This window comes from Chlorocebus sabaeus, chromosome 22, assembly GCF_047675955.1.
Source record: "Chlorocebus sabaeus isolate Y175 chromosome 22, mChlSab1.0.hap1, whole genome shotgun sequence".
NCBI classification, from domain to species: domain Eukaryota; kingdom Metazoa; phylum Chordata; class Mammalia; order Primates; family Cercopithecidae; genus Chlorocebus; species Chlorocebus sabaeus.
Window position 1 is genome coordinate 26885052 of NC_132925.1, and position 20413 is coordinate 26905464.

At 35.1% G+C, this 20413-nt stretch overlaps 1 long non-coding RNA gene and 1 other non-coding gene across 3 annotated transcripts in view; one reads left to right on the forward strand and one right to left on the reverse strand.

The window, feature by feature from the left end:
* The window catches only part of LOC140709815 (uncharacterized), a 342945-nt gene that overhangs the window by 112264 nt on the left and 210268 nt on the right, over positions 1-20413 (reverse strand). The window contains exon 3 of one of the 2 annotated variants that reach the window (XR_012090526.1): positions 11871-11991. The exons of the other annotated variant lie outside the window; for it this stretch is intronic. This is a non-coding gene — a long non-coding RNA (uncharacterized lncRNA). The remainder of the gene's footprint in view (positions 1-11870; positions 11992-20413) is intronic. 2 annotated transcript variants of the gene reach the window in all.
* Positions 6590-6692, forward strand: LOC119626030 (U6 spliceosomal RNA). Its single transcript, XR_005242229.1, has one exon. It is a non-coding gene; the product is annotated as a U6 spliceosomal RNA (small nuclear RNA).

Consider the following 20413-nt stretch of genomic DNA (forward strand, 5'->3'; position numbering starts at 1 on the left):
AGACTCAGAGGATTGTTGCTAGGATCAAATTAGTAATGTATTAAGTAAAAGAAATGTGTTTTAAAACCTGAAGGATCAAGGTGTCTGGTAAACACATAGGCACACCCTGAGCCAGTTTTTCCACAGTAAAATGGAATGTTGCCAAAATAAAATTGGATGAAATTCTAAGAACCCTTTGGAGAGTTAAAATACTGTAATTTTATTGTTGTTGTTTTTGTTTTTGAGACAGAGTCTCGCTCTGTCACCCAGGCTAGCGTGCAGTGGTGTGATCTCAGCTCACTGTGACCCCAGCCTCCTGGATTCAAGTAATTCTCCTGCCTCAGCCTCCCGAGTAGCAGGGATTACAGGCATGCACCACCACGCCCAGCTAATTTTTGTATTTTTAGTAGAGACGGGTTTTGCCATGTTGGCCAGGCTGGTCTTGAACTCCTGACCTAAGGCAATCCACCCGCCGTGGCCTATCAAAGTGCTGAGATTACAGCATAAGCCAATGCGCTTGGGATCTGTAATGTATTTTAATTGAATTTATGTTATTTACAGCAAAGAATCAGAAAGTCATGTGCCTTGAGACCTTTCTTTCTTTTCTTACTTTTCCTCCTCACTTCCCTTTCACCTCTCTCCTAATCACATATTCCCATATGTGAAGACAGCTAAGTCCTTAAAACAAATTTTCAAGAAAATAAAAAATGAGGGTGAAGAGAAGAATGCATAAAAGCTTCAGGCAGGAAGGAAACTGTATTCATAGCTAAGGGTAGCATTCTCAGAATTCTTTCAGAATTATAAAATATTCTTATTTATTTGATTTGTAAGCTCCTTAAGGCCAGGAATGGTATCTAAAGACTCTTTGTATTCCCAGCAAGTAGCACAGAAAAAAAAAGCTTAATAAATGTTTACTGTTCATAGACAATACATACACGGAGAGGGAGAGAAAGAGAGGGGAATGATGATTAATTTATAGTTAATTCTTTCACTGCAAGGATTTTGTTGCACCCCTCTTGTATTAGTGTGTGCTCATGCTGCTAATAAGGACATACCTGAGACTGGGTAATGTATAAAGGAAAGAAGTTTAATTGACTCACAGTTCAGTGAGACTGGGAGACCTCAGGAAACATACAATTATGGCAAAAAGGGAAGCAAACATGTCCTTCTTCACATGGCAGCAGGAAGGAGAAGTGCGAAGCAAGAGGGGAAAAGCTCCTTAAAAAACCATCAGGTCTCGTGAGGACTCACTCACTATCACAAGAACAGCAGCATGGGTGTAGCCATCCCCATGATTCAATTATCTCCCACTGTGTAACTCCCACAACAGGCAGGGATTATGGGAACTACAATCCAAAATAAAATTTGGGTGGGGACACAGCCAAACCACATCACCTCATGAGATTATTGAAACAACTACAGTGAGTTTCAAAAGCAGAAGTTTCATATTTTAACAGGGAAAGAAAAAAGAACTAAAAATTCAAATTAAGTGGCCAGTAGGTAGGAAGAAACCAGAAAATTAAGATGTAAACAAAGGCAAGGGAAAAAATTGTTTTAGGAAGAGAAAGGATAGAATCAGTTTCCTCAGTGAGGTCAAATATAATATGTAAGGAGGTGTCCAAAGAATTAAGCAACAAGGAGCACATTGATAAACATCAGAAGAAGTAAATTGATTCAGTCTTCTAATATGACTATAGTTTTGTTTCTTGAAAGAACATCTAAAATGTCTAAATTATCTCATGCTGATTTACATGAAAAACCAATTGCCCATAATAAATGTATTCATCCATTTGTGCAAATAGAGCACTTGCTATCATTATGGGGGACAGTGGGGATAAGGAATAGATAAATATTGTGAATGTTTACACCACCATTCAACTACTTTACCATTTTTCTCAAACTCTGGTTTGCGTCAAAATCACCTTCAGAGGCTTTCGGAAAATACATTTGGAAACCACATAATTTTCATTTGGATTTAGCCCAAAACTGAGACAATTTGAATCATACACTATAGGACCAAACTATCTATATTTTTATAAACTTCAAAGGTAATTTTAATGCACATCAGTGTTTTAAACCCTAACATATTATTTCTCTAATAGCCATATTGTAAAGGTAAATCTGTGACTTTCATTTCTATTTCAGAAAGACGGAAAACTCAGATAACCTAAAAATTCTCAAGCTCTAACACCAAGAAATGCCGGGTAGAATATAATATCTTTTTGTTTCTGGTTAAAATGTAAAAGGTGAAAAAAACCTTGGTTCTTGTGGTAACAATGAGAAAAACCTAGACCAAAGAAAAGTTAAAATTTTAATATGACTAAGGAAGATTAGATGCTTCAAAGAAGCCTTGATAAACTGGCATTGGTACCTACTGAATTCTTCCACACCTTGGTACAGGTATCTGGTTTAGTTATGGCAAATTAAAGTGAGAGGTGCTAAAGATGGAAAGATTTTATGGAAAATAGGAGAGGTCAGAATCACCTTGAATGATCATGTAACTGAATCGGAGTACAAAAAAGGCCCAAGCACGAAACAAATTGCTGGTTGGATAATTCTCTCTACCAACAATACCCTCAAATTTTGCAAAAAGACCTGCAGTAAAGGAGGATCTGAAAACATGATCCTGTGCATTCTCAAAATGGCTGGATTTTTGAGTCCTAAAGGTGATGAATCTGAAGAATAACCAACATATTGGAAAGTGCAGGCAACTCACTCCCAACTCAAATATTTACAAGCTAAAAGGGGGTTGAATTCAATATGATTATAGCTGTTGCCCAGGCTTATCTCAACACAATATGCTAAGGACAAGAAATGATAAGGACCTCATTCTAATCACATAACCTAAGAAAGGGATTTTATTCTCTGGACTTCAGAACAACCAATATGTTACTTCAATCTCAACTTTTGAATGAATGATATTTGGCATAAAAATCTTAAAAAGTGAAAGGTAGAAAATTTAAATTGAAGTAACAAAGATCTACTGATACAAGTAGAAAACAAATAGTAAGATGATAGACTTGTACCAAAATCATACCATAACTATGTTAAAAGTTATTGGGAAAAAATTCCAAAACTAAATACTATTTATATGAGACATGCTTAAAATGTCTCCTGTAAACAGTATTCAGTTTTACACATTTAGATTTATAGATACTAATAGGTTAAAAAGAAGGGAAAAGATACTAAGGCAAACAATAATTATTAGAAAATTAAAGTAGCTATATCAATATACAAAATAGATGTTAAGACCAAAAATGTTACAAAAAAATTACTCATTTCATGGTGACAAAAAGTTAATTTATCAAAAAACGACAATACTAAAGAGGTATACACCTGCTAACACAACTTCAAAACATATGAAGCATTAATTGACAGTAAGGGGGCATACTCTTGCCAGCAGACAAAGAAAGGGTTCAACTGAACTACAAGTTATTGCTTACGCCAGACATTTTGGATTCCTTCTCTCCAAATGAGTATTTTGTGTAGTTCAGCATTATTAGTAATCATTTTCAGTAATTGTTCACAGTTAAATACCCTGCGCAATATGGTAACTTCTCTTCTTGCCCGCCCAGGGTATTTAACAGTGAACAACAGGGGAAGTAGAGATGGTTTGCATAATGGGGACAGGGGCGAATACACGTGGAACCCAGGCAATCTTCTTGTATGACAACTGATATTCCTTTGCCCCACTGTAGCTGTAAATATACCTTTGGAGGAGCCCTGGACTGAAAATGATTACCAAAGTTTCAGACCACTCTGAAAGGAAGAATCGAGTCACACCAGTTAGTAAGCTACTGAGATCTAACAATGTGATAGGTGAATTTGAAATGAAGAATGGAAACTAAAAAGAAAAATATCAGGTTTAGCCCCAATATCAACTGCAGATATTGGGGCTGTAGTTTGTTTCCCTAATATCCTTCTTCTAAATTTCACCTTAAAAATATTAAAGTTATGAATAAGCTAATCCCTGAATTTGTGTGGAGAAGTATTAGGTTGGTGCAAAAGTACTTGCAGTTTTTGCTATTAAAAGTAATAAAAGAGCCCCCACAGAATTATCTTGTTCCTTTCTGCCATGTGAGAAATTAAGTAGAAATTGGGTTCTGGAAGAGGGCTCTTACCATAACCCAATCATGCTGACACCCTGATCTCGGACTTCCAGCCTCCCGAACTGTGGGAAATAAACCTGTATTGTTTATAAGCCACACAGTCTATTGCCATTCATTACAGCAGCATCAAGACAGAAGGTGTAAAGAAATACGAGTGGCTGCAAAAAGTTGTTTTGGTTTTATTCATGAGGTTTGGTCCTGCTAAAAGTTTTCTATTCTATATTATCTATAGTTCTCAATTATCTACTTTCCACTTTTCTCTGAGAAATAAAAGTTAGTATCTGATATGGTTAGGCTTTTTGTCCCGACCTAAATCTCATCTTGAATTATAATTCCCATAATCCCTAGAATCACCGCATGTCAAAGGAGAGACCATGTAGCAGTAATTGCATCATGGGGGCGGTTTCCTCCATGCTGTTCTCATGATAGTGAGTGAATTGTCACGAGACCTCATTGTTTTATAAAGGGCTCTTCCCACTTCGCTCAGCACTTCTCCTTCCTGTCGCCTTGTGAAGAAGGTGCCTTGCTTCCCCTTCACCTTCCACCATGATTGTAAGTTTCCAGAGACCTCCTCAGCCCTGCTGAACTGTGAGTCAACTAAATTTCTTTCCTTTATAAATTACTCACTCTTGTGCAGTTCTTTATATCTGTATATAAATGGACTAATAAAGTATCCAAAATATTAAATACCAAAAAAATTAAAAGATATGCCAGATATTTTTACTGAGACTACAAAACACTGCCAAAAATACTTTAAAGAAAATCTAAATAAATACAAAGATATGCATGATAATGTATCAGAAGATTCAATATTTATAGATACAATTTTCCTCAAATTGATCTGTAAAATTTTTTTTTGAGTTGGAGTCTCACTCTGTTGCCCAGGTTGGAGTGCAGAGGCATGATCATGGCTCACTGCAGTCTTGAACTCCTGGGCTCAAGTGATCCTCCCACCTCAGCCTCCCAAATACCTGGGACTAAAAGGGCATGCCAATAGACCCAGTTAAATTTTTTGTTATTATTATTATTATTATTATTTAGAGACTGGACGTAGCTATGTTACCAAGGCTGCTCTCAAACTTTTTTCTCAAGTGATACTTTCACCTCACCCTCCCGATTTACTGGGATTACAGGCATGAGCCACTGAGCCCAGTTTGATCTATAAAATCTTAATAGATAATTTTACTTATCATTCTAATATTTTACTTCAAAGGAGAAAGTCCTGAATTCAGACTTAGAAGATGACATTATTTAGACTACTTTTAGATAACAGTGGACTGAGAGTCTCAAGAATTCTTTTCCAGTCATGAAGTAAACTACTGACTCAAGATGCAATGGAACAAAAATTAATTTTATAGAAATGAATAAATTAAAGAGAGAAATTTAAATGTAATATTTGAAACATTTTGGTAATATTTATGTTTTATTTTTATGGCTATATGAGAAAAATTTTTCTTCTCTTTAAGATATATCTAACCCACAATAGATTTTTTGTAAACAAAAATGAAAACTTTTAAAGGAACTTTGATTCTCACTGACCCCTGGAAATGCAGACACCTTTACATACTCTCCTTATGATTCACAGAAGCATTCATTATTTGCATAGATTCAATAAGTGTTTGATTTTGCATTACTCTTTTTTATTAAAAATGGTAAACCCCATATTAAGGAGGAATAATTCCAACTTCGTATGTAAAGTCAGTACCTACAAAACCTTCTCAAGAACATTGGCCTGGTACTTGTGTTCATAAGTTCTCAGTCTACCAGGTGGTAAAAAGGTTACTCAGCAGACCAGGAACTACAACAAAACTTGGGAATTGCTAGGAAAAGGAATTCATCCAATCTATAAATAGTGGAGGTAAAATCTGGTAGAGAGAGTTTTGGAGCTTTGCTTCCTAGTTTCAAGATAGAAATGCAACGTCTTAGTTCATTCAGATTGCTATAATAACAGACCATAAATCAGGTAGCTTATAAATAACAGAAATTTATTTCTCACAGTTCTGTAGGCTGAGAAGTCCAAAATCAGGGTGCTAGAAGATTTGTTGTCAGGTGAGGACATGCTTGCTGGCTCATAGATAGTCATCTTCTTGTTGTCTCACTACATGGCAGAAGGGAAAACTCTGGTCTCTTTAGACCCTTATAAGGGCACTAATCCCATTCATGAGGACTTAATCAGGACCCAGTCACCTCCCACAGGCCTCACCTAATACCATTATTTGTGGAGTTAGGATTTCAAGGTATAATTTTTTGGGCCGGGGATACTCGGTTCACAGCTAGCAGTTAATAAAGGACTTAAAAATTCCAATCCAAGAAGTCTTATAAATATTTCAGGTTGAAATAAATCCTTTAGACTTAGTAGTTACTGTATATTATACAACTCTAGATTTATGGAAAAAATCAATGAGACACATATAATTAACACCACAAGTGTTCCTAAATAAGTAATCTGGCAATATCTGTTGGGACTTGACTTTTTTGTGTGTGGTCAAGAATAAGCTTTAGTGACCACTTTGGCAGCACATATACTAAAATTAAAATGATAGATGATTTGCATAGCTCCTGTGAGTGGATAACATGCAAATCTGTAAAGCATTCCATATTTTTTTATTACCGCTAGACTAACCCTATAAGAAATGCTTGAGTCCGACCAGGCGCGATGACTCACGCCTGTAATCCCAGCACTTTAGGAGGCCAAAGCGGGAGGATCACGAGGTCAGGAGATCAAGACCATCCTGGCTAACATGGTGAAACCCTGTCTCTACTAAAAATACAAAAAATTAGCCGGGCAGGCGCCTGTAGTCCCAGCTACTTGAGAGGCTGAGATAGGAGAATGGCATGAACCCGGGAGGTGGAGTTTGCAGTGAGAAAGCCGAGATCGGGCCACTGCACTCCAGTCCTCTGTATCAAAAAAAAAAAGAAAAGAAAAGAAAAGAAATGCTTGAGTCCTATACCTAAAAGCAAAAACGAATATCTACTCTCATGAAAACACACAAAATGCACTTGAAGAAGATCGCAGATAAGAGGCAGGGCTAATGTGCATATCCCCTTTGGCAAAAACATAAAAAGAGACAAAGAAGGTCATTATTTAATGACAAAGGTATCAATTCAGTGGAAGGATGCAACAATTATAAAGATATATATTCACCCAACACGAGACCATCCAGATATATAAAGTAAATATTCTTAGAGCTAAAGAGAGAGAGATCCTACTAAAACAACAGTTGAGAACTTCAACATCTAGACAAAAATATCAATGAAGAAACATTGGATTTAAACTGTACTTTAGACCAAATGGATCTAAAAGACATTTATAGAAAATTTCATCCAGCAGCTGCAGAATACACATTTTTCTCATCAGCACATGGAACATTCTCCAAGATAGACCATATGTTAGGTTACAAAGCAAGTCTCAACAAATTTTTAACAACTGAAAGCAAGTCAAGTCTTTTCAAATCACAATAGAATAAAATTAGAAATCAACAACAAGAGGAACTTTGGAAACTGTACAGATACATGGATATTGTACAACATGCTCCTGACCAACCTTTGGGTCAATAAAGAAATTAAGAACAAATTTAAATTTTTAAAATTTCTTGACATAAATGAAAATGAAAACACAATATACCAAAACGTATGGGTTATAGCAATAGTAGCACAAGGAGGGAAGTTTATAGCAATAAATACATACATTAGAAAGTGGAAAGATTTCAAATAAAAAACCTAAAAATTCACCTCAAGGAACTAGACAAGCAAGAACAAACCAAACTGAAAGTAGAAGGAAGAAAACAATAAAGATAGGAGGAGAAGTAAATGAAATAGAGACAAAGAAATACAATACAAATGATTAACAAATAGAAAAGTTGTATTTTGAAAAGATAGACAAAATTGATAAACCACTAGCTAGATTAACCAAGAAAAAAGAGAGAGAATCCAAATAAGTGAAATAAAAAAGGAGACATTATGACTGATACTATGGAAATTTAAAGCATCATTAAAAACTATTACAAACAACTACAAGCTAAATATTTTAAAACCTGGAAGGAATGGATAAATTTCTGGACATATGCAACTTCCCAATATTGAACCAGAAAGAAATAGAAAATCAGAACAGATTAGTAATGAGTAACAAGATTGAATCTGTACTAGAAAGTCTCCCAACAAAGAAAAGCTCAGGATTAGATGGCTTTACCACTGAATTCTACCAGACTTTTAAAGGACACCAATTCTCATACTATTTCCAAAAATGGAAGAGAATAGAATTCTTCCTAACTCATTCTACAAGCCAACATTGCCATGATACCAAAACCAGAAAAGAGGAAAGTACAGAGCAATATCCCTAATGTATATAGATGCAAATATCCTCACCAAAAGACTAGCAAATCAAATTAACAGCATATTAAAAGAATTACACAAAATGAACAAGTGGAATTTATCTCAGTATGCAAGAAGAGTTCAGCATATGTAAATTGATAAATGTGATACATCACTTCAACAGAATGGACAAAATCCATATGATCAGCTCAATAGATGCAGAAAAGGAATGTGACAAAATTCAACATCTCTTCATGATAAAAACACTCAACAAATTAGGCATGGAAGGAACATATGTCTACATAATATGAGCCATATAAGACAAGTAAATAGCTAACATACTCGATGGTGAAGAGCTGAAAGTCTTTCCTCTGAGAACCTGAACAAGGCAAAGATGCCCACTTTACCACTCTTACTCAATATATTCCAATACTGGCAGCCTGAACAATTAGGCAAGATAAAGAAATAAAAGTCAACCAAATTGAAAAAAGAGGAAGTTAAATTATCCCTCTTTGCAGACAACATGATCTTATATGTAGAAAAGTCTAGAGACTTTTGCCAAAACCCTCTCAGAACTGATAAACAAGTTCAGTAAAGTTGCAGTCTACAAAATCAACATGCAAAAATCAGTAGAATTTTTATACACCAATAAGTAACTGAAAAAGAAATTAAGAAGGCAATTGCCTTTACAATATCTACCCAAAATACCTAAAAATAAATTTAACCAAGAGATGAAAGACCTCTATAATGAAAACTACAAAACACTGATGAAAAAAAAACGAGGGCACAAACAAATGGAAAGACATCCTATGCTCATGGATTCATAGAATTAATATTGTTAAAAATGACCATACTGTCTAAAGCAATGTTCAGATTCAGTGCAATCCCTATCAAAATATCAATGACATTCTTCATGATAATAGAAAGAACAATCCTAAAATTTGTGTGGAACCTCAAAGGACTCTGAATAGTGAAAGCAATATTGAGCAAGAGAAAAAAGCTGAACCAGAATAACATGGTCTTGGTATTTAAATAGGCACACAGAACAATGGAACAGAATAAAGAACCCAGAAATAAATCCACATGTTTACAGTCAACTGATTTTTGACAAATGAACCAAGAACACACACTGGGGAAAGGACATTTTCTTTAACAAATGGTATGGGGAAAACTGGATATCCATATGCAGAAGAATAAAACTAGATCCCTATCTTTCAATATGTACAAAAATCAACTAAAAATAGATTAAACACTTAAACACAAAACACAAAACTATGAAACTACTAGAGAAAAAAAAAACAGAAAAAACACTTCAGGACATTAGGCAAAGATTTTATGCCTAAGACTTTAAAAGTACAGACAACAAAAACAAAAATAGTTAAATAGGACTGTATTAAATTGAAAATCTTCTGCACAACAAAGGAAACAATCAATAAAGTGAAAAGACAATCTATACAATGGGAATAAATATTTGCAAATTATTCATCTGACAAGGGACTAATATCCAGAATATACAAGGAACCCAAACAACTCAATAGCAATAAATAAAAATAAAAAGTCACTTTAAAAAGTGGGCAAAGGAACTGAATAGACATTTCTCAAAAGAAAACATACAAATAACCAACAAACATAAAAAAAATGCTCAACGTCATTTTCAGGGAAAAGTAAATCAATAGTTTTCTTGTTTTCACGTATGAGTGAGAATAGATGGTATTTATCTCTCTGTGCCTGACATACTTTGCTAAACATAATGTCTTCCAGGCTCAATATCATCTCACCCCAGTTAGAATAGCTATTAACAAAAAGATAGAAAATAACAAATGCTGGTGAGAATGCATAGAAAATGGAGCTCATACACTGTTGGTGGAAATGTAAATTTATACAGCATTGTGGAAAACAGTATGGTAGTTTCTCAAAAAACTGAAAATGTAACTACCATATGATCCAGCAATCCCACTTCTGGATATTTATTCAAAGGAAAATACATCAGTATCTCAGAGGGATATCTGCAACGCCATGTTTATTGCAGTACTTAATATACATAATAGCTAAGATATGCAATCAACCTAAATGTTCATTGATGGATGAATGGATAAACAAAGTGTGGCATATATACACAATGGAATACTGTTGAGCCATAAAAAAGAATAAAATCCTGTCAAGTGTGGCAACACGGGTAAGCCTGATGAACATTATGATAAGCAAAGTATGTCAGGCACAGAGAGATAAATACCACATGTTCTCACTCATATGTGAAAACAAGAAAACTGTTTTGAGTCTATGGAAGTATAGAGTACAACTGAGTATTAGAGGCTGGGAAGGGTAAGGAGGAGGAGAGAATGGGGAGAGATTGTTTAAAAGATACCAAATTACAGCTAGATAAAAAAATGAGTCTGGTGCTCTGGAGCACTGTACAGTACATATGGTTAATAATAATTTATTACATATTTTCAAAAAGCTAGATTGAGAGGATTTTGAATGTTCACAACACCAACACATAGTAAATGTTTGAGGGGTTGAATATGCTAATTACCCTCTTTGATAATTACATGATGTATAAAAGTATCAAAATATCACTCTGAATCCTACAAATAGGTATAATTATTATACATAAACTAAAAATAAAAGAGAAAAAATAATAATCTTTAAAGATTATTGATGGTCATAGGGGATTAGAGAGGGAAATACTGCTGGAAAGAAAATGTCCAAGACTTGAAACTAGACCAAAGATTGTGCCAGGGATTTTTTTAATGGAGTACTAGGCATTGCCTAGTAGACCCCCTAAAAATTATTTGACTCTACAGGGGCATGAAACTCTCATCTTTCTATTGACTGGGTAATTATGTAACTCCACAGAGGTAGTGATTAACTTGTAGAAAACCAATAGCCTTTAAAATAATTCTTAGCAATAAAATGATCTTGGTTCATAATAATGAAAATGAATTTTGTTCAGTAGAGAATATAAACCTCTACACAATTAGTTCTCTGTATCTACAGGTTCCATATCAGTGGATTCAACCAACTACAAATAGAAAATATTTTTAAAATAAAAAGTAATACAACCATAAAATAATACATATTTCATTTAAAAATATAGTATAACAACTATTTGTAGAGCATCTACATTGTTTTGGGTATTATAAGTAATGTAAATATGATTTAAAGTATATGGAAGGATGCATGCAGGTTATACACAAATACACCATTTTGTACAATGGACTTGAGCATCCATGGATTCTGGAATCCACAAGGAGTGCTGAAATCAATCCCCTGCAGAATGACTAATCCAAAATTTCATATGAACCAGTTAAAAATTCTCACCAGTGGCCGGCTGAGGTGGCTCACGCCTGTAATCACAGCACTTTGGAAGGCCGAGGCAGGTGGATCACGAGGTCAGGAGATCAAGACCAACATGGTGAAACCCTGTCTCCACTGAAAAACCAAGAATTAGCTGAGCATGGTGGCACTCACCTGTAGTCCCAGCTACTCGGGAGGCTGAGGCCAAAGGATCGCTTGAACCCAGGAGGCAGAGGTTGCAGTGAGACGAAATTGTGCCATTGCACTCCAACCTGGAGACAGAGCAAGACTCCATCTCAAAAAAAAAAAAAAAATCTTACCAGTTACCTCATTTATATGTTAAATAAAATACTTGACATATTATTTTAAAACATGTTAAAATATATAAGCAAACCAAGGATTGGAAGAAAATACTTGTAATAAGTATCTGACAAAGGACTAATATCTAGAATATACAGAACACTTCCAAAAATCAATAGGAAAAATATCAACCAAATGGAAAATGAAAAAGAAATTAACTTGAAAGGCATTTTACAAAAGATATAGGAACGGCAAATAAGCACATTAAAAATGGTAATTCTCAGTAGTCATCCAGGAATTGCTAAACAAAACATTTTTTAAAAGAGCGACAACAAGGCACGGCATGGTGGCTCATGCCTGTAATCCCAGGACTTTAGGAGGCCGAGGTGGGAGGATTACGAGGTCGGGAGATCGAGACCATCCTGGATAACATGGTGAAGCCCCTGTCTCTACTAAAAATATAAAAAATTAGCCAGGTGTGATGGCGGGCCCCTGTAGTCCCAGCTACTCAGGAGGCTGAGGCAGGAGAATGGTGTAAACCCGGCAGGTGGAGCTTGCAGTGAGCTGAGATCACACCACTGCACTCCAGCCTGGGTGACAGAGCAAGACTCTGTCTCAAAAAATAAAAATAAATAAATAAATAAAAGAGTGACAACAACAAATATTCACAAGGATGTAGAATAAAACTCTCAAAATTTGTGAGTGGGAGTAAAAAATGGTACAACCACTTTGGAAAATTGTCCATTTTTTATAAATTTAAACATATAGTTTGTCCATGCCTTAGCAATTCCTAGGCATTTATCCAAGAAAATTAAAAGCATATGCTCATGAAATGAATTGTACATAAATATACACAGCAGATTTATTCATAGTAGCCAAAACTGCAAAGAACACAAATGCCTATCTAGAGGATAGTAGAAAAACAAATTATGTTTATATCATATTCACACTGCTCAGCAATTTAACAGCAACAACAAAAAATCCTACTGAGACTCTCAACAACATGAATGAATCCCTCAGACATTATTTTAAGTTAAAAAAAAAAAAAGAGTCATTTTATTTTTCCATTCACCTATTGATGTTGGCTATTGTAAACAATCCTGTAATAAACACAGAAGTATAGATATTTCTTTAAGATCCTGCTTCCAATTGCTTTAGATGACGTGGGATTGCTCAATTATATGATAACACTATTTTTAATTGTTTTGGGAACCTCCACACTGCTTCTTTAGTGATTGTAAGATTTCACATTACCACCAACAGTGCACAAGGATTCCAACTTCTCCACTTTCTTGCCAACACCTATTTTCAATTTTTCTTGTCATGTTCACTTTAACAGGTACAAGTGATATCTAAATGTGGTTTTGATTTATGTTTCCCTGATGATTAATGGTGTTGAACATGTTTTCATATACTTCTTGGCCACTTGTGTGTCAAAGATCTTGACCTACTTTAGTGTGTGTGTGTGTGTGTCTGTGTGTGTGTGTTTGGCAGGGGGGAGGTTCTTTTACTGTTGAGTTGTAGGAATTCCTTATATATGTTGGATTTTAACCCCATATCAGATATAACAGATTCTTCATTCTGTTCATGGTTTTGCAAATATTTTCTACCATTTCATAGGCTGACTTTTCAATCTGATTATTTTTTTTCCTTTTCTGTGCAAAAGCTTTGATGTAGCTTGACATACTCTCACTTGCCCACTTGTGTTTTGTTGCCTAAGCTTTTTGTGTCAGATCTAAGAAATAATTGCCAAGGCTAATGTTACTAAGTTTTCCCCTATGTTTTCTTCTAGAAATTTTATAGTTTTAGATTTCACATTTAAGTCTTTAATCCATTTTGAGTTGATTTTTGTGAATGGTGCAAGATAAGGGTCCAATTTCATTCTTTTACATGTGCATATCCAGTTTTATTGGTATCATTTTGCAATACTATCTTTTCTCTATGGCACCCTTGCAGAAGATTCTTTGACCACATATACATGGGTTTATTTATGGGTTTATTTCTGGGCTCTTTTATTTTGTTGCTTTGGTCTATAGGTCTGAATTTATTCCAGTACCATATCATATTGATTACTGTAGCTTTATAATATGTTTTAAAATTAGAGTATGTGAGGTCATCAGCTTCAGCTTTTTTATCAAGACTGTTTTATTTATTTAAGTTCCTTTGTGGTTCCACATAAATTTTAGGATTTTTTTACATTTTTGAAAAAAATATTAGTGAGATTTTGGTAGAGATTTTGTTAATCTATAGACCATTTTAGGTAGTATGGATACTTGGGCAATATTAGTTCTTCCAATCCACAAACATGGATGTCTTTTCATTTATTTGTGTTCTGTAATCTCATTCAGCACTGTTTTGTAGATTTCAGTGTCCAAATTTTTCATTTCCTTCAAAAAATTTATTTTTAAGTATTTTATTATTTTTGATGCTATTGGAAATGTGACTGCTTTATTGATTTCCTTTTTAGATTGTTTTTTTCTTAAAGTATAGAGGCACAACTGATTTTTTGTTTATTTTGGATCCCAAAACTTTGCTGAATTTACTTATTAGTACTAACAGGCTTTTTGTGGAATCTGGGATTTTCTATGTATATGATGATGTCTTCTATGTATATGATGATGTCATCTATAAACAGAGATATTACGTCTTCCATTCTTTTTATGTTTTTATGTTTTCTTGCCTAGTTGCTCTGGCTAGTACTTCTAGAACTACGTTGAATAAAAGTGGTAAAAGGGCATTTTTTTCTTTTTCATGATCTTAGAAAAAAAGTTTTCCATTTTTTTACTATTCAGTATGATGTTAGCTATGGACATTTCACACATGACTCATCTTATGTTGAGGTACTTTTCTTCTATTCCTATTTTTTTGAGTATTTTCATCATGAAAGGATGTCAAATTTTGTCAAATGCTCTTTCTGCATCTATAGAGATCATCAAGTGATTTTCATCCTCATTTTGTTAACGTGGTACATCACACTAATTAATTTTCATATGTTGAAACATCTTTGCATCCCAGGGATAAATCCCACTTGGTTGTAAAGTACAATTATTGTAATGTGCTGTTAAATTTTGTTTTCTAATGTTTTGGTGAGGATATTGCCATCTATATTCATCAGTAATATTGTCCTGAAGTTTTATTTTCTTGTAGTATCTTTTCTGACTTGGTTATCAGGCCAAAGCTAGACTCATAAAATAGGTTTGAAAGTGTTCTCTCCACTTCAAGTTTTTTTTTTTTTTTTTAACGTTTGATATTCCTTGGGGAAGCCAGCTGATCTTGGGCTTTGCTTTGTTGGGAGATTTTTGATTACCAGTACAATCTCCTTACTAGTTACACTTCTAGTGAGATTTTTCTGTTTCTTCATGATTCAGTCTTGATAGATTGTATGTTTCTAGGAATGATCTATTTCTTCCAAATTATTCAAATTGTCGGCATAAAATCTTTCATAAACATATCTTTTCATCTTTCTAAACTCTGTGATATTTATTTTAACGTCTCCTGTTTCATCTATGATTTTGTTTGAGTCTTGCCCATGAGAGCTCCACCCTCATAAACTGATTAGTGCTTTTTAAAAGAACTTGAGGGGGCAAGTTTACCTCTTTCACTCTTCTCTCATGTGAGAATGCAGTCCTCCTTTTGCCCTTCTATCCCTTCTCCTATGTGAGGACACCTAGACATCCTGATCTATGACGAGCAGGCCTTTGCCAGACACTGAACCTGTTGACACCTTGATTATGAATTTCCGCCTCCAGGACTGTGAGAAAATAATTTCTATTGTTTATAAATTACCCAGTCTTGGGTATTTGGTTACAGCACCACGAATGAACTAAGAGAGAAAGTGGTGCTAACAAACAGGGATGTTGTTACAACAAATACCTAAAAATGTGAAAGCAACTTTGCACTAGGTAATGGATAAAGTCTGGGAGAATTTGGAGGTTGCTAAAAACAGCCTAGACTGTCATGAGCACAGCGTTAATGGAAATTCTGCTGAAGGATAAAAAGAGAAGAACTGTAGGGAGAGTTACACTCTTCTTAGAGATGTAAATAGTTGCAATCAGAATGCTGGTAGAAATAAGAATGATAAAGGCCATTTCAACGAGGTCTTGGGCAGAAAAATGGAATGTCTTACTGGAAACTGGAGGGAGGAAGACCATCCTTCTTAAAAGTGGCAAATAACTTGACTGAATTATATCCATGTCAAGTACTTTATGGAAGGCAGAATTTAAGAACAATGAATTCTAGTTTTGGTAAGATATTGCTAAGCAGGAAATAATTCCAGATGTTGCATGGCTTCTCGTAACTGTTTATAATTTATACACAAAAGGGAAGCAGAACTTAAATATTTAGAAAATTCTCAGCCTAGCCAGATAGTAAAGAATAAGATGGTATGTTAGACCATATGAAAGGCGTGGCATAAGAGTAGTATGCATAGGCTGGGCACGTGGTGGCTCATGACTGTAATCCAAGCACTTTAAGAGGCTGAGGTGGGTGGATCACTTTAGGCCAGGAGTTTTAGAAAAGCCTGGCCAATATGGTGAAACTCCATCTCTATTAAAAAATACATCAATTAGCCAGGTGTGGTGGCACATGCCTGTAATCCCAGCTACTCAGGAGGCGGAAGTACGAGAATCGCTTGAATCCGGGAGGCAGAGTTTACAGTGAGCTGAGATGGCACCACTGCACTCCAGCCTGGAGGGCTGGAAGACCATCATCCTTCTTAAAAGTGACAAATAACTTGGCTGAATTATGTCCATGTCTAGTACTTTATGGAAGGCAGAATTTAAGAACAATGAATTCTAGTTTTGGTGACAGAGCGAGATGATGTCTCAAAAAAATTTTTTTTAAATAGTGTGGATGGAAGGAAGCCAGATGCTATCCAACAATACAATGAAACAATGACCCCAAAGGCATTTGAGAGATTTTTGAGGCTGCCATAAGCCCAGTGTGCTAGGGCCTCGAAGGCCTAGCAGTTTCAAAGGAGAGGTCCAGGGTACCTGTGGGAACTTAAGTCTCACTGCCCAGGGCCACTCCAGTCTCTGCGCCCTGCATTCTGGTACATCACTTCTTGACTGCCCTAACCATGCCACCAGTGGACCCAGGTATGGCTTAGGTCACTACTCCCAAAGGTATAGGCCATAAACCATGATGGTGTCTGCACAGTGCTAGCTCTGTAAGTGCACAGAGTGAAAAACCTGTGGAGGCATGGCAAACTCTACCTAGACTTTTCCTCTCTTGCTGTCGTCCTTTATGTTTCATTGATCTTTATGTAGTGACATACTTTGATTAATTTCTCACTTATTTTTGTGAATCCTCTGCTGGTATTTTCCTTATGGTAACCATGAGGCTTCCATAAAACATCTTATTGTTACAATATATTCTAAATAAACATCCACTCATATTTTATTTTTACATATTCAAGAGTGAGGGTAAAATAGAGGCATTTTAAAACAATCAAAACATGAGAGAATTTATCAATCATACTCTCAATGAGTGAATCACTAAATTTTTAACAAGAAATAATTGAATGAACAAACTAAATTGGTTGAAAGATACCCCTGTGTACAAATAAACTGCCAAATTTTGGATCAGTCTGAACAAACACCAATGCTAAGAAAATAAAAACATTGTGGGATATAAAAACTAGAAAAAGTAAAATACCAAAAATAGTACCATGTAAAATGAGAGGGAGTAATAGGAATTAAAGACTTTTTTTTTTTTTTTTTTTTTTTTTTTTTGAGATACAGTTTCACTCTTGTTGCCCAGGCTAGAGTGCAATGATGCAATCTTGACTCACTGAAATCTCCACCTCCCAGGTTCAAGCAATTCTCCTGCCTCGGCCTCCCAAGTAGCTGGGATTACAGATGCCCGCCACCACATCCAAATAATTTTTGTATTTTTAGTAGAGACAGGGTTTCACTGTGTTTGCTGGGCTGGTCTTGAACTCCTGACCTTGGGTGATCCACCTGCCTTGGCCTCCCAAAGTGCTGGGATTACAGGTGTTAGCCGCCATGCCTGGCTGAATTAAAGCTTTTTAATCTGTGTGTATTGCTCTGGAAAGGACATGAATATTAAATTTAATATTAAATATTAATATTAAATTAGGCTGCCAATCTAGGTATGCATGTCTTTAAAATCATTGAAATCTATTCCTCAGGTCATAATCCCAAAAGACACTATAACTGTTCATTTCCCTTTCCCTTCCCTCAGTTCAGGAGTTTAAAAAAGCAGTAAGATAACAACTACTCTTTTATATCTTTTGTAACAGACAAATCTATACCAGCAAACCTGTTTCATGATTATCTTCCTCTTCAGAGAGCTATGAGCACTTCGCTTATCATTCTACCAGAAGTTAAATGTTTCCTCTTCATCCATTCTCACCTTTTCTTTTTAAATTTGATTCAAGATTCTATCTCATTATTTCAAACCAAGGTAGTATAATATAATCACTTATGTGTATCTGAATTACCTGGAGAAAACTTTTCAAAATATAAAGCTGGATTCCACATTCACATTCCCAGATGCATCCGTGCAAGAGAACTGAGATGAATACTTACAGGAATGTTTTTAAAAGTTTCTCTCCATCCAAGTTATTTTGATGCACAGCCCATAATCATCAAGCCAAATCTACTTACATATTATAGGATACCATGAGGCAAGATATAATTTATAACAAGTCTCTATAATACACTGAGTCTACCCTAAATCATAGTTTCCTATAGTAAAATTCCAATAGATCTTATGTTTAATCTGTAACTTGGTACCTTGCAAAAATCCTTTTTTTCTCATTTCATAGCAATATATGCTCATTACGGGATGAGCAAAATTTCTGGAAAAACATAATTGGTTTTAAATTCTAACATTTTCATTTTTATTCTAATTTTTCCACTTTTATTCTAATATGTATGTGTGTATGCATATATACTTTTTGCTAAAATTACGTTTTTTCTTTTTATATATCAATTTGTTCTTATCTTTCCTTATGTAATGTTATTTTGTGACCATTCTCCAATGTCTTTATAAAAATCTTCTAACACCTACATTTTTGTTTTTTATTTCATCATATAGGTGTACTGTGGCTTATTTATAGTCTATATTGTTGAACATATAAGAGTTTTCCATTCTTTACTAAGATAGTGACATGAAGTTCTTCATATCATTATCTGATGCTAAGAAAATAAAAAATTGTGGGATATAAAAACTAGATAAAAATAAAATACTGAAACTAGTACCATGTAAAATGAGAGGGAATAATAGAGAGGGATAATTTCCTTAAGAGAGTCTCAGGAATGGGTTTACTGGGGATAAACATTTTTTTTTCTAGGCAGAGTTTTGCTCTTGTCACCCAGGCTGGAGTGCAATGGTGTCATCTCAGCTCACTGCAGCCTCTGCCTCCCCTGTTCAAGCAATTCTCCTGCCTCAGCCTCCTGAGTAGTTGGGATTATAGGCACCCACCACCACACCTGGCTACTTTTTGCATTTTTAGTAGAGATGGGGTTTCGCCATGTTGGCCAGGCTGGTCTCAAACTCCTGACCTCAGGTGATCCACCCACCTTGGCCTCCCAAAGTGCTGGGATTACAGGCATGAGCAACCGTACTTGGGTGGGGATAGACATTTTTAAAGCTCTTCATTTCACATAGATTATATTAAGGGTCTGTTATTTATGTGAAGTTTATTTCTTTATGGAGAATCACATCACCTCAGAAAATCTACACTCTTTTACAGACATTATGAAATATGTGGTCTCATGATAGAACATTACAATCTTCATAGAGTAGATGGGGTTGCAGAGAAATAAGAGATCTGAACTGTTTTCCCTTTATGACAACTTACTTGCTCTGTGGCCTAAAGCAATTCACTGAACAATTTTGTTAGAAAACTGCCTCGAGGTTCTACGGAATAAGGAAGAACAGGAAGGTTACGTTCACGTTCTCTTGAAGATTAGACTGTGTGCTATAACATTCAAGCAGACAAAACAAGATATAAAATGAAGAGCCTAGTCCAACATACAAAAGCAAACAAGTGACTATATTACTCCAGGGGCAATATTGCAAAGGATTATATTTAACATATTTGTAGAAGTTTCCAGAAATTGAAACACCTTATTGGCCTTTCATAAGCAACCACTTTTTTTTTCTGTTTAAACTCCTAAAATGTTTCACTTTAATATAGCAAATTCACTTTATAAAGTTAACATTGTTCCATAATTATTTGTCTAATTTTTATATGTATAGGTTATTCCCTTTTTCCTGTTTCTTTCGCAAATGCTCGTGTAAATTTAATACAAGAAATGGTTGAGTTATTTTTAAAGCATGGACAATAACATGTCTTCCGAACTGATGCTGATTTGGTGAAAGCAGGAGGAGCCTATTTGAAATTAAACATCTGTTGCCATTTTAAATTATGTAGAAACTTTTGTTAA